This window comes from Scylla paramamosain, chromosome 18 (assembly GCF_035594125.1).
Source record: "Scylla paramamosain isolate STU-SP2022 chromosome 18, ASM3559412v1, whole genome shotgun sequence".
NCBI classification, from domain to species: Eukaryota; Metazoa; Arthropoda; class Malacostraca; order Decapoda; family Portunidae; genus Scylla; species Scylla paramamosain.
The window spans coordinates 2,915,001-2,932,878 of NC_087168.1; the positions used below are offsets into that span (position 1 = coordinate 2,915,001).

Here is a 17,878-nt window from a genome sequence, read left to right on the forward strand (position 1 = left end):
TGTGAAGTGATAGATGTTTAAGAATCTTCCTGTTGAGGATAGATTCAAAAACTTTAGATAGGCAGGAAATTAAAGCAATAGGACGGTAGTTTGAGGGATTAGAACAGTCACCCTTTTTAGGAACAGGCTGAATGTAGGCAAACTTCCAGCAAGAAGGAAAAGTAGATGTTGACAGACAGGCTAACAAAAAAGTTTTGTGTATACGGGCTCAAAAAATGTTTTGTGTATACGGGAAAGAGTTTGACTAGGCAAGGTGCAAGCACGGAGGCACAGTTTCGGAGAACAGTAGGAGGGACCCCATCAGGTCCATAAGCCTTCCGAGGGTTTAGGCCAACGAGGGCATGGAAAACATAATTGCGAAGAATTTTAAAAGGTAGCATGAAATAGTCAGAGGGTGGAGGAGAGGAACAAGCCCAGAATCGTCCAAGGTAGAGTTTTTAGCTAAGGTCTGAGAGAAGAGTTCAGCTTTAGAAATAGATGTGATAGCAGTGGTGCCATCTGGTTGAAATAAAGGAGGGAAAGAAGAAGAAGCAAAGTTATTGGAGATATTAGCTAGATGCCAGAAGTTATGAGGGGAGTTAGATCTTGAAAGATTTTGACACTTTCTGTTAATGAAGGAGTTTTTGGCTAGTTGGAGAACAGACTTGCCATGGTTCCGGGCAGAAATATAAAGTGCATGAGAATCTGGTGATGGAATTCTTAAGTACCTTTTGTAGGCCACCTCTCGATCATGTATAGCACGAGAAGGTTTGGAAGGTTTGGGTCGAGAAAAAGAGTGAGGAATGTAACTCCATGCCAGACACTATCACCTCTGTTATGCGCTCAGCACACAAAGACGGGTCTCTGACACGGAAGCAGTAGTCATTCCAAGGAAAATCAGCAAAATACTTCCTCAGGTCCCCCCAACTGGAAGAGGCAAAACGCCAGAGGCACCTTCGCTTAGGAGGATCTTGAGGATTGATTGGATTAGAGCGAAAGGACAAGATACAGATATGAGATTGTGATCGGAGGAGCCCAACGGAGGAGAGGGTGACAGCATAAGCAGGATTAGAGGTCAGGAAAAGGTCAAGAATGTTTGGCGTATCTCCAAGAGAGTCAGGATGTTGTACCAATCGCTTTAGGTAGTGGAGGGTTAGGTTAGGTGGAAGATAGCAAAGTTGAAAGCTAGTTCACCAGGATGGTCAGTGAAGGGAGAGGAAAGCCAAAGCTGGTGGTGAACATTGAAGTCTCCAAGAATGGAGATCTCTGCAAAAGGGAAGAGAGTCAGAATGTGCTCCACTTTGGAAATTAAGTAGTCAAAGAATTTCTTATAGTCAGAGGAGTTAGGTAAGAGGTTTACAGCACAGATAAATTTAGTTTGAGAGTGACTCTGTAGTCGTAGCCAGATGGTGGAAAACTCTGAAGATTCAAGAGCGTGGGCACGAAAGCAGGTTAAGTCATTGCGCACATAAACGCAGCATCTAGCTTTGGATCGAAAATGGGGATAGAGAAAGTAGGAGGGAACAGAAAAGGGGCTAGTATCAGTTGCCTCACTGAGTTTCAAGACACTTAGGGTCGTTGACAGAAGGGCAATCCGACCTAGGACATTTTTGGTCTCCTCCCCAGATGGGATCTCCGAGGCTGGTATAGGAGTCGCCTTGATAATTTTGAAGTTTTGAGTGAAGGGTGTGTGTGTTATTAGGTACTTGTAGTTTTGTGTGGAGAAAGAGAGTTGTCTTTAGGGGGCAGGCTGTGACTGCCCCCTTGTGTTGTGAGACACAAAGGGAAACGTTCAGTGAGGTCACGGCTGGGTTTAATGATAAGTTCATCGCACCCCCTGAACAGTGCTTTAGACCTCACTGAGAGTAATTATCATTTCGGCAGGTACCTACTGCCTCCTCCATGAAAAAAAAAAAGAAAATAATAATAATAATAATAAATAAAATCCATATATTCTTTATTACACGTAAACGTGAATTGTATTTTATTTTTGGCCAAGTGTAATAGTTCTTTCGTCAGACTTGTCACTTTTTCATTGTTTTAAACATTTTTGAATAATGGTTTGGACATAAAGAGTTCCAAACTTTTTATTACTACTAGTACTACTACTGCTACAATTGCTGATGTTGTTGCTGTTGTTGTTGTTGTAATAATAATAACAATAACAATGATAATAATAATGATAATAATAATAATAATAATAATAATAATAATAATAATAATAATAATAATAATAATATCATCATCATCATCATCATCATCATTATTATCATTATCATTATCATCATCATCATCATCATCATCATCATCATCATCATCATTATCATTATCATCATCATTATCACCATCATCATCATCATCACCAGGATCCGATCGCGTGCCCTGTACCCGGCAGTTCTCGGCCGCCATGCAGCACGGATGGCACTGTGAAAGACAGCCGTGAAAGGAACAGCCTGTAAATATAGCAGACATGGGAAGAAACAATTGGAAGGGAAAATCTGTGACACCACGGTACTTATAAAGTCATAAGAAGTACCCAGAATGCTACTCACAGCTATGAAAAATTCATAACTTTCTGTCATAAGGACTGGGTTTTTCGTAACCTGTGTCATCATAGCTATGAGTGAATTGGTTACAGCTGACTTCGCTACTTGCTAGAAATAGCAGACATGCACATGAAATATACATTAATTGATAGAAAAAAGGATTAAAAGGTAAAATTATATATTACATAGCTTTTTATGTAACAATTACGCTGTATCTCTTTTAAATAAAGAAAATTATTGCTTAAAACAAGATATGCCGCCAGAGGGCAGCCTCAAACGTAAACAATAACAATAAACAAGCAGTCGTCACTCCAGCGCCACGTTTGTATCACCTCGGTCCACACAACCACCACCAATAACAACAACATGGACACAACCGGCCCTGCTGCAGTCACCCTAAGACAGGAAAACCTAATTGGTCTGTAGGTGAGTCTTGCCACTAACTGAGGCTTAATGAAGAACATTCCTGGAGAGAGTGGTCTCAAAAGTACTGGTCGCATCAAGTCTGTGACAAAAACAGTCATGCAGAAATACACCAGGGTTGACGATGAACATGAGGGCAACAAGAGTGTTCAACAGACAAACAAATTAGAATCGAGATTGAGATTATAGAATTTGTTAGTAACATACTGTGTTTATTTAGGAAGAAAACTGAGCCCACAGACCGTGAAAATAATGAACAGAAGGATAGGAATAGAAGAAGGAGCAGAAGAATAGGATGGAGTGCCTTTTGGGGATAAAAATTTACAATAATCACATAATTCTTCCCCTCTCCAACAAGCTTGGGGGACCTGTGGGAAATCGGTTTTGGGAGGGGAGCACGCGGAAGGGGAATCCATAGGGCACGACGGCAGGCTGGGCCGCGTCTGGCAGGTTTGAGTTGTCAGTTGTGTATTTTCCTTGCAGTGCTACTAGGTCAGGTGAGGATACTGCTTTCTCTCTCTCTCTCATAGCTATTGTGTTGATGTGTGATCCATGATGACACACACACACACACACACACACACACACACACACACACACACACAAAGGAAACCGAATTTGTGGCACTGAAAGTGGTAACACAGAATGAGGGAATACAGGAGATACAAGTAAAGAGAAAAAAAAATCAAGAAACTGCTGCAAGAGGTGGATGTTAGAAAAGTTATGGGACCAGATCAAGTAAATGGATGGATATTAAGAGAATGCAGAGAACAAATGGAGGAACCCATATGGGATATAATTAACAGCTTGTTGAGAGAAGGAAAAGTACCAAGGGAATGAAAAAGACCTAACATAGTCCCAATATACAAAGGAGGAAATAAAATAGAACCATTAAATTACAGACCAGTGTCATCACTAACAAATATTGTAAGCAAGCTTTGTGAAATATTAATTAAAGATAGATGGGTGAAATATCTAGATGAAAAGATAATTACAGTAAAGCAATTTGGATTCAGGAAAGGGAGATCCTGTGTCACAAATCTACTGAGCTTCTGTACGAGAGTAATAGATGGAGTGCAAGAGAGGGACGGATGGGTTGATGTGGTATACCTGGATCTCAAAAAAAACATTTCATAAAATTCCCCACAGAAGTCTTATATGGAGGTTAGAGAATGAAGGAGGACTAAAGGGAGCAACATTTGGATGGATGGAGGATTATTTACAAGGGAAGGAAATGAGAACAGTAATCAAAGACACTAATTTGAGTTGGCACGAAGTGACAAGTGGGGTATTGCAAGGATCTGTGTTGGCACCCATTATGTTTCATATATATGTAAATGATATGACAGAGGATCTAAATAGTTATATAAATCTCCTTGTTGATGATGCAAATATAATGAAAATAATAAAGGAAAATGACTGCAGGAAGTTACAAAAGGATATTGAGAAGATACATGCATGGAGCCAAAGATGGAAACCAGAATTTAATGCCAGAAAATGCCACGTGTTAGAAATAAGAAAAAGTGAAAAATTAAAAGGAGACCTTTGTGGAAATACAAAATAGGAGGAGAAATAACAAAGAAAAAGATTCAAGAGTAATGATTCAGGACATACTATTACAGTATCATAGAATATTCGGCTCTACATACAGCTTATTAGGAAACATTAGGGTGGCATTTAACTATTTAGATAAAGAAATGATGGATAAAATTATAACAAGCATGATACAACCTAGATTGGAATATGCAGCAGTAGTTTGGGGTCCACAAAGAAAAAAAAAGATAAACAGAAACTGGAAAGAATGCAGAGGATAGTGACAAAGATGGTACCAGAATTGAAAGACTTAAGCTATGAAGAAAGACTTGAAGAGATGGGATTACCAACACTACAAGAGAGAAGAGGAAAAGGAGACCTGAGAAGTGTACAAATTAGTAAACAATATATAAAGAATAGACAGAAATGACTTGGTACCACAGATGGAGGAGGGAGAGAGACAGACAAGGGGGCATGGGAAGAAAATAAAGAAGAGTGGATGTTTGAGCAACATCAAGAAATACAGCTTCCTGTATAGAACTATTGAAATCTGGAATGATTTGAAGGAAGAAGTGGTTGTGGCAAACAGTGTACACATGTTTAAAGAGAAACTGGATAAATATGATGATGGAGACAGGACAAAATGAGCTTTGGCTCGTGCCCTGTACAAGATAATTACTTCCAGTGAGATCTAAAGCACTGGATCAGGGGGTGCTGTGAACTTACCATTAAAATCAGCTGTGACCTCACTGAACATTTCCCTTTGTGTCTCACAACACAAGAGGGCAGTCACAGCCTGCCCTCTAAAGACAACTCCCTTCCTCCACACAAAACTACAAGCACCTATAACACACACACCCTTCACTGAAGAATTCAAAATTATCATGACGACTCCTACACCAGCCTCGGAGTCCCCATCTGGAGAGGGGACCACAAATGTCCTCAGGTCGGACTGCTCTTCTGATAATGATCCTAAGTGTCTTGACAACCCCCTCAACTTATCTTCATTAACTTCTGCAACATTTGCAGTCTAAGATCTAATATTCAATCTGTGGAACAACACCTTTCCTCTTCTAAACCTCATCTTCTTTTCCTCACTGAAACTCAGGTGTTTGAGACAACTGACAGTAGCCCCTTTTCTGTTCCCTCCTACATTCTCCATCCTCATTTTCAATCCAAATCTGGATGTTACATTTACGTGCGCAATGACTTAACCTGCTCTTGTGCCCATACTCTTGAATCTTCTGAATTTCCACCATCTGGCTATGACTACAGAATCACTTTCAAACTAAATTTTTCTGTGCTCTATACATCTCACCTGACTCCTCAGACTATAAGAAACTCTTTGACTACTTAACATCCAAAGTGGAGCACATTCTGACTCTCTTCCCTTTTGCAGAGATCTCCATTCTTGGAGACTTCAATGTTCACCACCAGCTTTGGCTTTCCTCTCCCTTCACTGACCATCCTGGTGAATTAGCCTTCAACTTTGCTATCCTCCACAACCTAGAGCAATTGGTGCAACACCCTACTTGTATTCCTGACTGTCTTAGAGATACGCCCAACATTCTTGACCTTTTCCAGATCTCTAATCCTTCTGCTTATGCTGTCATCCTCTCTTCTCCATTGGGCTCCTCCAATCATAATCTCATATCTGTATCTTGTCCTATCGCTCCAAACACTCCTCAAGATCCCCTTAAGCAAAGGTGCCTGTGGCATTTTGCCTCTGCTAGTTGAGGGGACTTGGGGAGGTATTTTGCTGATTTTCCTTGGAATGACTACTGCTTCTGTGTCAGAGACCCCTCTTTGTGTGCCAAGCACATAACAGAGGTGATAGTGTCTGGCATGGAGACATACATTCTTTGCTCTTTTTCTCAACCTAAACCTTCCAAACCTTCGTTTAACACAGCTTGTTCTCGTGCTGTACATAATAGAGAGGTGGCCCACAAAAGGTACTTAAGCCTTCCATCACCAGAATGTCATGCACTTTATATTTCTGCCTGGAGCAATGCCAAGTCTGTTCTTCAACTAACCAAAAAACTCCTTCATTATCAGAATGTGTCAAAATCTTTCAAGATCTAACTCTCCCCATGACTTCTGGCATCTAGCCAAAAATATCTCCAAAAACATTGCTTCTTCTTCTTCTTTCCCTCCTTTATTTCAACCAGATGGCACCACTACTATCACATCTATCTCTAAAGCTGAATTCTTCCCTCAAACTTTGCTAATAACTCTTGCTTGGATGATTCTGGGCTTGTTCCTCCCTCTCCTCCACCCTCTGACTACTTCATGCTACTTATTAAAATTCTTTACAATGATGTTTTCCATGCCCTCATTGGCTTAAAACATCAGAAGGCTTATGGATCTGATGGGGTCCCTTGCTTCTGTGGTAGACAGTCACTGTTCTTTTCTTAAATCTATTAACATTGGTGTTCCTCAGGGTTCTGTCCTGTCACCCACTCTCTTATTATTCATCAATGACCTTCCAAACCAAACTTCTTGTCCTATCCACTCTTATGCTGATGATACCACTGTGCACTTTTCCATGTCTTTTCATAGACATGATGCCTGACTTCTCATCTTTCTAAAATTTCTGATTGGGGCAGAGCAAACTTGGTATTGTTCAATGCCTCAAAAACTCAATTCCTCCATCTATCAACTCGACACAACCTTCCAGACAACTATCCCCTCTTCCATGACACTCAACTGTCCCCCTCTTCTACACTGAACATCCTTGGTCTGTCCTTTACATATAATCTGAACTGGAAACTTCACATTTCATCTCTAGCTAAAACAGCTTTTATGATGTTAGGTGTTCTGAGACGTCTCCGCCAGTTTTTCTCACCCACTCATACCGCTCTTCTAGACAGGATGGAATCAAAAGCTTTTTGTCTCATCAACTCCTCTCCTCTAACTGACTATCTTCAGCCTCTCTCTCATCACTGCAATGTTCCATTTCTAGCTATCTTCTACCGCTATTTTCATGCTAACTGCTCTTCTGATCTTGCTAACTGGATGCCTCCCTTCCTCCTGCGGCCTTGCTACACGACTTCTTTCTCTCACCCCTATTCTGTCCACCTCTCTAATGCAAGAGTTAACAAGTATTGTCAATCATTCATCCCTTTCTCTGGTAAACTCTGGAACTCCCTGCCTGCTTCTGTATTTCCACCTTCCTATGACTTATATTCCTTCAAGAGGGAGGTTTCAAGAAACTTATCCTTCAATTTTTGACTACCGCTTTGAACCCTTTTATGGGACTGGTATCTCTGTGGGCTTTTATTTTATTGGATTTTTGTTGCCCTTGGCCAGTGTCCCTCCTACATAATGAAAAAAAAAAATGCAAGCATGGAGGCACAATTTCAGAGAACAATAGGAGGGACCCTCATCAGGTCCATAAGCCTTCTAAGGGTTTAGGCCAGCGAGTGTAATGAAAACATTACTGTGAAGGATATTCATGGGTAGCATAAAGTAGTCAGAGGATGGAGGAGAGGGAGAAGTAAGCCTTGAATCATCCGAGGTGGAGATTTTAGCAAAGGTTTGAGTGAAGAATTCAGCTTTAGAAATAGATGAGATGGCATTGGTGCCATCAGGTTGAAATAAAGGAGGGAAAGATGAAGAAGCAAAGTTATTGGAGATATTTTTGTCTGGGTGACAGAAGTCATGAGGGGAGTTAGATCCTGAAAGATTTTGACACTTTCTGTTAATGAAGGAAAGACACTTGGTTAGGTCATGCTGTACAATAAATTAATGGGTCAGCTTGGTTGACAAAGACTGTGTTAACTTGTACTATACAGGAAATGAATGGGTCAGCTTGGTTGACAAAGCCTGTGTTAACTTATACTATACAGGAAATGAATGGGTCAGCTTGACTACTGTTACAATTTTTATGTATATGTTCATGTATAGACATTATTTATCTACATGATATAGAACTAAATTTTGATATAGAAAGTAAAAAATAATATATATATATATATATATATATATATATATATATATATATATATATATATATATATATATATATATATATATATATATATATATATATATATATATATATATTTTTTTTTACCAACCCTGGTGTTGAGGGGTGACATACGCTTCATGAAGCAGGGACAGAGGACTTGGACTATGTGCTGTATGAATGGTTTTCCTCATGTGTGTGTGTGTGTGTGTGTTTGTGTGTGTGTGTGTGTGTGTGTGTGTCATTGTAACATTCAGCTGAGCATTTTCTATCTCACTTGCTGTTAAAGTTGAGTTGAGTACAGTTTTTACTGTCTGCTATTTATTCAGTTTTTGTGTTCCACTAGTATTGTTTTGTTGGGTGTAGGCTGATGAATGTATGGAATGCTGTTTACTCAAGTAAACGACAGCAGTTTCGGCAGTAGACACTTGCTGAAACGATAATTACTCCCAGTGAGGTCTAAAGCACTGTTCAGGGGGTGCTGTGAACTTATCATTAAACCCAGCTGTGACCTCACTGAATGTTTCCCTTTGTGTCTCACAACACAAGGGGGCAGTCACAGCCTGCCCTTTAAAGACAACTCTCTTCCTCTACACAAAACTACAAGTACCTAATAACACACACACCCTTCTCTCAAAAATTTTAAAATCATCATGGTGACTCCTACACCAGCCTTGGAGTCCCCATCTGGGGAGGGGACCATAAGTGTCCCCAGGTTGGACCGCCTTTCTGTCGATGACCCTGTCTTGACACCCCCCTCAACTTTTTCTTCATTAACTTCTGCAACATTCGCGATCTAAGATCTAATTTTCAATCTGTAGAACACCACCTCTCCTCTTCTAAACCTCATCTTCTTTTCCTCACTGAAACTCAGGTGTCTGAGGTAACTGACAGTAGCCCCTTTTCTGTTCCCTCCTACTTTCTCTATCCTCATTTTCGATCGAAAGCTGGATGCTGCGTTTATGTGCGCAATGACTTAACCTGCTCTCGTGCTCACGCTCTTGAATCTTCCGAGTTTTCCACCATCTGGCTATGACTACAGAGTCACTCTCAAACTAGATTTATCTGTGCTGTATACCTCTCACCTAACTCCTCTGACTATAAGAAATTCTTTGACTATTTAACTTCCAAAGTGGAGCACATTCTGACCCTCTTCTCTTTTGCAGAGATCTCCATTCTTGGAGACTTCAATGTTCACCACCAGCTTTGGCTTTCCTCTCCCTTCACTGACCATCCTGGTGAATTAGCCTTCAACTTTGCTATCCTCCACGGCCTAGAGCAATTGGTGCAACACCCCACTCATATTCCTGACCGTCTTGGAGATACACCCAACATTCTTGACCTTTTCCTGACCTCTAATTCTTCTGCTTATGCTGTCACCCTTTCTTCTCCGTTGGGCTCCTCCAATCACAATCTCATATCTGTATCTTGTCCTATTGCTCCAATCCCTCCTGAGGATCCCCCTAAGCAAAGGTGTCTCTGGTGTTTTGCCTCTGCTAGTTGGGGGGGACCTGAGGGGGTATTTTGCTGATTTTCCTTGGAATGACTACTGCTTCCATGTCAGAGACCCGTCTTTGTGTGCTGAGCGCATAACAGAGGTGATAGTGTCTGGCATGGAGGCGTACATTCCTCACTCTTTTTCTCATCCTAAACCTTCTAAACCTTGGTTTAACACAGCTTGTTCTCGTGCTATACATGATAGAGAGGTGGCCCACAAAAGGTACTTAAGGCTTCCATCACCAGAATGTCATGCACTTCATATATCTGCCCAGAACCATGCCAACTCTATTCTCCAACTAGCCAAAAACTTGTTCATTAACAGAAAGTGTCAAAACCTTTCAAGATCTAACTCCCCTCGTGACTTTTGGCATCTAGCCAAAAATATCTCCCATAACTTTGCTTCTTCTTCTTTCCCTCCTTTATTTCAACCAGATGGCACCACTGCTATCACATCTATTTCTAAAGCTGAACTCCTCACTCAAACCTTTGCTAAAAACTTTATCTTGGATGATTCTGGGCTTGTTCCTCCCTCTCCTCCACCCTCTGACTACTTCATGCCACCTATTAAAATTCTTCGCAATGATGTTTTCCATGCCCTGGCTGGCCTAAACCCTCGGAAGGCTTATAGACCTGATGGGGTCCCTCCTATTGTTCTCCGAAACTGTGCCTCCATGCTTGCACCTTGCCTAGTCAAACTCTTTCAGCTCTGTCTGTCAACATCTACCTTTCTTTCTTGCTGGAAGTTTGCCTACATTCAACATGTACCTAAAAAGGGTGACCGTTCTAATCCCTCAAACTACCGTCCTATTGCTTTACTTTCCTGCCTATCTAAAGTTTTTGAATCTATCCTCAACAGGAAGATTCTTAAACATGTATCACTTCACAACCTTCTATCTGATCGCCAGTATGGGTTCCATGAAGGCCGCTCTACTGGTGATCTTCTGGCTTTCCTTACTGAGTCTTGGTCATCCTCTTTTAGAGATTTTGGTGAAACTTTTGCTGTTGCTTTGGACATATCAAAAACTTTTGTTAGAGTCTGGCACAAAGCTTTGATTTCCAAACTACCCTCCTACAGCTTCTATCCTTCTCTCTGTAACTTCATCTCAAGTTTCCTTTCTGACCGTTCTATTGCTGCTGTGGTAGATGGTCACTGTTCTTCTCCTAAATCTATTAACAGTGGTGTTCCTCAGGGTTCTGTCCTGTCACCCACTCTCTTCTTATTATTTATTAATAATCTTCTAAACCAAACTTCTTGTCCTATCCACTCCTACGCTGATGATACCACCCTGCACTTTTCCACGTCTTTTCATAGACGTCCAACCCTTCAGGAGGTAAACATTTCACGCAGGGAAGCCACAGAACACTTGACTTCTGATCTTTTTAAAATTTCTGATTGGGGCAGAGCAAACTTGGTATTGTTCAATGCCTCAAAAACTCAATTCCTCCATCTATCAACTCGACACAACCTTCTAGACAACTATCCCCTCTTCTTCAGTGACACTCAACTGTCCCCCTCTTCTACACTGAACATCCTCCATCTGTCCTTTACTTATAATCTGAACTGGAAACTTCACATCTCATCTCTAGCTAAAACAGCTTCTATGAAGTTAGGCATTCTGAGACGTCTCTGCCAGTTTTTCTCACCCCTCCCAGCTGCTAACTCTGTACAAGGGCCTTATCCGTCCTTGTATGGAGTATGCTTCACATGTCTGGGGGGATTCCACTCATACTGGTCTTCTAGACAGGGTGGAATCAAAAGCTTTTCGTCTCATCAACTCCTCTCCTCTAACCGACTGTCTTCAGCCTCTCTTACACCACTGCAATGTTGCATCTCTAGCTGTCTTCTACTGCTCTTTTCATGCTAACTGCTCTTCTGATCTTGCTAACTGCAAGCCTCCCTTCCTCCCGTGGCCTCGTTGCACAAGACTTTCTTTCTCTCACCCCTATTCTGTCCACCTCTCTAACGCAAGAGTTAACTAGTATTCTCAATCATTCATCCCTTTCTCTGGTAAACTCTGGAACTCCCAGCCTGTTTCTGTATTTCCACCTTCCTATGACTTGAATTCCTTCAAGAGGGAGGTTTCAAGACACTTATTCATCAATTTTTGACTACTGCTTTGACCCTTTTATGGGACTGGCTTTTCAGTGGGCATTTTTTTTTTATTGGATTTTTCTTGCCCTTGGCCAGTGTCCTTCCTACATAAAAAAAAAAAGTAGTATATGTGCATTAGGGAATATTATTAAGGGTATTAAAAAAGAAAGGAATATCCTGTTACTGGGCACCACTAAAATCTCATAGTTGCCAGATACAAGGGAGTGTTCTGTATATTGTAAGGGTGAGTGACCAGTTTTTCCAACCTGAATGATTTTTTTTAAACCTTGTACATTGTAAGTATAAAGTTGTGTAGTATATGTGTTTGGGTCGTAAGTTAGGTTTAGTGCTGGTTACATTTGTTCTTCAGTGTACTATTTTGAAGTCTCCTTGGTCTGTCTCTCTTCTTTGAGTTGGTTTTCTGAGTCTTGGGACTGTTTCTGCATTCTTCTCTGTCATATCACATTTGCTCTTGATATATTTGTCATTGATCTCTCAGAAATCTGATTTTTTTCTTGCTTTGGCATGTATTTTAGTGTCATTGAGTTAAGCAAATAAGGTTCTGTCCTCATCTTGGCTGGTGGTGCCTAATCAGCTCATTTCTAAGATTTCCACACTCCTCTTTTTCCAGCATATTAGTGAGTACTTTTGTGATAGATTGAATGAATATTGTGAAAGGAACATTAATGAGAGAAGAGCAGAATGGATTCACAAGGACAGGATGGGGAGAGTGACATGTTTGTTGTGTATGCAGTGACAGAAAGAAGGAAGGAAATAGGTGGCAAAGTATACTTTGCTTTTCTTGACATAAGGAAAGCCCATGATAGAGCAGGTAGGGGATGCCTGGCAAATTGTTAGCTTGGATTGATGTGAGTGACAGTTGCAATAACAAATAGTATACGTGAAGATGTGCACATCATTAACAAGAGTGGGTGGGTGGCCGTCATTCTTTGGTTTGTACGCAGAGTAGCTTGTGGTAATGTTGAGAAAGTCAGGTTATGGAATAAAGGTTGGGAGTGAATGGCTAGAATGCCCGTTGTATGTGGATGATGCAGCTATATATATATATATATATATATATATATATATATATATATATATATATATATATATATATATATATATATATATATATATATATATATATATATATATATATATATATATATATATATATATAATAAACTACAGCAAGTGGTTGACGTAGTAGTGCAGTGTGAGGACTTTGACATGAAGGCTGGCAGTGAGAAAAGCCCAGTTTTAGTATGTAATGTAGAGGCTGTTGATGAAGGAAGGACTTGATGAAGGAAGGACAAATCAAATACAAAAACCTAGGGACTGTAGTACTTGTTATTCAGATTTGTTGTTTATCTAGTCCCACTCTGCCAAAATATTCTGCAGGACCCACACATCTTTTTTCATCAATGATTTACATAATTGTCTATTAGGTGAACTGACTGAGAAATTACTTGCATGGTGCTACAACAACTAAGGTCACACAATGCCAAAATATAAAATTGCAGAAAAGTACTAGAAGTGTTAAAATGAAAGATTAACAGAAATGAGATATAGTTCATATTTAAAAAAAATAAGAAAACTAAAAAAACTGCAAATCAGTCAGGCTGGGATTTGAAATTTTGAATGTACTGATTGCACTAATTGTACTGATGGAACAAAGTGGGTCAGAATTTTAAGTGCAATTCAATGGGTAGGAAGGTGAGTAGCTTAGTTGGGTGGAGATGCAACAGGTAATACGGGAGATGGAAGAGCATGTGGCTGCTTACCAGGTCTGATGTGTGGCTAATGTGTATGAAGTGGAGAGCTTTAAGGAGTTGGGTAGGCCAGAGGCACTGAACTGGATGTGGATGGATAGTCTGGCCCTGGGAGCTGAGAAGTATCTGGTACTAAAAGCAATTAGAGGAGAAGTAGGTTGGAGTGCTTTTTAGGAACAAATAGGAAAAACACCTTTAAGATGTACAGTGAGGCTGGAAAAGTGAATGAGAACATGTGGGCTGATAGGGTTAGCAGATAGGTTTGTCCCGGGATAGCCAGTGGGACAAACCTGGCAGAAGGTGGGAGAAGAAAATGAAGACTGGACACACATCCTCAGAGGTGATGTGGTGGCTGAGAGAGGTGAATAGTTAGGTTTTAGAAGACGGCAAGGAGGAATAGTGTCTTTGGATGTGGAGGAAGAGTTCATTAGATTGTTATGCACAAGTGAAGGGCAAAACTGGAGAGTGAGGTGCATTTTGATGGTACATATTCAGGAGTGTTTTGTTCAGCAAGGCCAGGATTAAGTGGGCCAGTGGGGGAAGTAAGGCTGTATGTGTGTGTGAGGAGTGGATGGGAGAACAGAACATGTGTTGCTGGAGTATCCTGGGTATGAGGGAGAGAGAGAATGGGTATGATAGGTATAGCAACACAAGAGATAGGATAGGAATATTGGAATAAGATGTTTGAAGGTTATTTATGGAGAGAGTGATGTAATTCCTTCCAGGGTTGAATATCTACAGACGGACCACAAAAATAACAGAATGTGATATGAACTCAATGAGGAGGCTTGGCAGGAGCATACTGGGTAGGTTAGGTGGACCCTGACAGGCATCCTTTTCCTTCTTCCTCCCTTTTACTTTCCATTTTTTCCTTCATCACTTCTACCTGGATGCTGCAAGCTTGTACTCTGTCACTCTACTGTCTTGCAGGTCTGAGACTTGAGTTATTGAACCTTTAGGCTGCATTCACACCAGCCACTTTTATGGTCAGTGACAATTACAAAAAAATGATCAAATGTAGAACACACATATATATGGGTCCATTCACACTGGCCATTTTTTTGTGGTAGCCACAAAAAAAGTGGTGAGTTGTGGTGGGCAGAGCCATTTTTCTAACCTCACCACTGGTCAGCCACAGTGGCCAGTGATAGAAACCATTATTTCAAGTGGCAACACACACGAGCCACTATTTGTGGCTGCTGCTTTGCCTCCTGCTGCTTTCGGGCTGTCTTGTCCTGTCTGTCATAGCATCAAGTACTCCTTTCCGTGAGTGGGAAGAATACCTCGAGTCATTTGACTGTGAAGTATTGATCGCAGAGGTGGAGGAGAGACCAGCACTTTATGATCTGAATCTGAAAGAATACAGTGTCAAGAATATTAAAGGAAAATAATGTGTGGAATGCTTCACACAATAGTCTGTTACTAACTATGGAGTACACCCAGTACTTTCTTTGCTTTTTGTGCTTCATTCTCACAGAGAGAGTGCAGACAGCCGCTGGTTCCACCAGATCCACTTGGCACTGACCTCATTTGTGGCCACCACTGAGTGGCTCGTGTGCACGGTGCTTCTACTCACCATTTTTTGTTGTGACTATTTTTTGTGGTTGCCACTGACCACAAAAAGTGGCTGGTGTGAATGCAGCCTTTTATACTCGTATGTAAGGGATCTAAGTAAAGCCGAAAGAGGTGATTACTTCCTGAACCAAGACCAAGTAGACTAACAATGCACATGATGTGAGCAGGGTGTAGTCATTAGTTTTACCCTCTGCTGTCTTGCTAACTAGGCATTCCATGCATAGATCTCATTGTTGTGGTGTTTTGAAAATAAAAGTAGCATCCAATGCAGGAAATATACTAGTTCATACTACATTGTTTTATGATCACAGGATAAATATGCACAGGTGAAATATTTAGGTACATAGTTAAATTTGTTCCGTTTTGAATGATGGACTATAACATAACACCTGATATAAGTACAATATTTGTTAGTCATCATCTGCATTTAAAATTTTTGTCCTCAGCATGAAGTCATCATATTGCGAGGGCATAAAATTGACATCCCAAGGATATACACCCAAAGTCATTCAGGACTAGAGAGAGATTTATTTTCGTCACTCATATTTGGGCATTTACTTTAATTGCCATGAATGTTGCTTTGTTGCAGCTTCCCTTGTGGGCATATCGGTCTGGTATACAACGAGAAATAGGCGAACCATGAATGGAGTAATTTTCAGCATGATTTTGGAGGTCCTGTTTTGAGTAAGAGCAGCAATCTATTGTATGTTCTCTTGACAGTTTGTGAAAAAAGTGAACAATAGTTGGCGTGTAAACTGTAAACGTTAGCATCAAAGATTGACTATTGAAATACATTTGTATAGGGAATCAAGACTTCTACCAACTCAGATTTGATAAAGGATATGAAAGTGTGTAAAAAATTATACACCTGTGGAATAGCAATTAATTATTTAGATTGTAACACACAAAAAATAATGTTTTTTTTTCATGTTGTTTCATTAATGCTGTGGCTAGTGAAGCCGTTTTAGAGGCAAGAATTGAGTAGTGTGAGCCGAGGAGAACAAGTAGTGACACATTCACTTATCACTGTTCAATTGATCAGGTATCAGGGATCACTTGATCAGGTTCGCTGGTTTACATCTTTCTACATGGTTTAGAATACACCACAATAACATGCAATAACAGGAATGACAATTGAGAATATAGTGATGTAAACAAGTTATATTTACCTTGTATATAAAAAAAAAATGTAGTAAATAGAAACTAAGTTAATAGTTACTATCCAGTTAACTATACAAGCAATTACCTGAATATATTTTGAGTTATAAGCAACATGTGATACAGAACAGGTTGGGACTGAATGAGTTGAAGCAATGTGGTACACTACTGCTATGCAGGACCTCAAATAGCAGTGAGGCTTTTGGGAGACAGGAGTCTGGTTGTGAGTCTCACGATATGAGGGAGAGGGTATGGTTGTAATTATTGTACATATTAACATATTATATTTGTGTGTGTGTGTGTGTGTGCCTATCAACACTGTAAACTAGAGGAAGTGGTTGATTTTTTTTTTTTTTTAACTAATTGGGAATTATTTTTCTACTTTTCAGATACTGCCATGCTTTGTGTTCAGTTGTTAGAAAATAAAATAAACATGAGTGCAGAAGAGGGCTGCTGTTGGAGACCTGATTTTCTTGCATCTGGTGTGGCCTGCTGATCAGGTCAGATGTAGGAAAGGGGGACCAGGCTATTATGGTGCAGTGGTAAACCAGTTTTGCTGCCAAGTCTGATGCAGAGAGAATCTGCCGTGTGACTGACCCTCCTGCAGGAGTGGTAGGTGAAGATCAATTATCTTTCTCCTTGAGGCTAAGATGTGAAGGAATGCTTATGGGTTTGGGTGTATATTCCTTACCTTGCTTGTCCCTCATAGCATAGTTGTCTGACAGGGCAGGTAGGTGCTTACATTCACATTTCCTGTTATATAATTATAGACCAATCCCTTTTTTCATATCTGTCTGATCAGTTGATTGGATTAGATGGGTAATTCTACCACAGTGGTCCTTGAGTTTACTTCTCCATTTATGCACTCGAAATTGCTCTCCACGTCATGTGCTACCACTCCTGCTTCACACACCTCTTGCTTAAATGTTCTCTTCACCCTGTCCATCTATCGTCATCTTTGTTTTAGTCTAATGAATTTCAGTTTTCTGATAATGTTTTTCTATCATTTTCCTTTCTCTCTCTATATATGCCAGATCATCATAACACTCCATGCTTTGCTCACTCAGTTGTTTCTTCCGTCAGTTCTTCATACAAATTTCTTGCTCTGTCCCGTACATGTTCCTCGGACAACCTATCTGCATTATACAAGTTTGGTCTCCTCATTCCTGCTTCTATATTCCATGTTGTCTGTATGGTTCTCTGTGTTTATTCCAAGCTATCTGCTGGTAAACATATTTATGAATTAATTAGGTGTCAGGAGTCAGGCAGCAGCATTACAATGAATTGTACAATTTTGTCAAAAGGAATAAGGTTTTGCTTATTCTTCTACTTG

The 17,878-nt window shown here is 40.3% G+C and overlaps 1 long non-coding RNA gene across 1 annotated transcript in view; it reads left to right on the forward strand.

Annotated features, from left to right (window-relative positions):
• Window positions 1–2,408: 2,408 nt before the first annotated feature.
• Window positions 2,409–17,878, forward strand: part of LOC135109011 (uncharacterized) — a 35,465-nt gene continuing 19,995 nt past the window's right edge. Inside the window, exons 1-2 of the long non-coding RNA XR_010272529.1 lie at window positions 2,409–2,951; window positions 16,935–17,157. This is a non-coding gene — a long non-coding RNA (uncharacterized LOC135109011). The remainder of the gene's footprint in view (window positions 2,952–16,934; window positions 17,158–17,878) is intronic.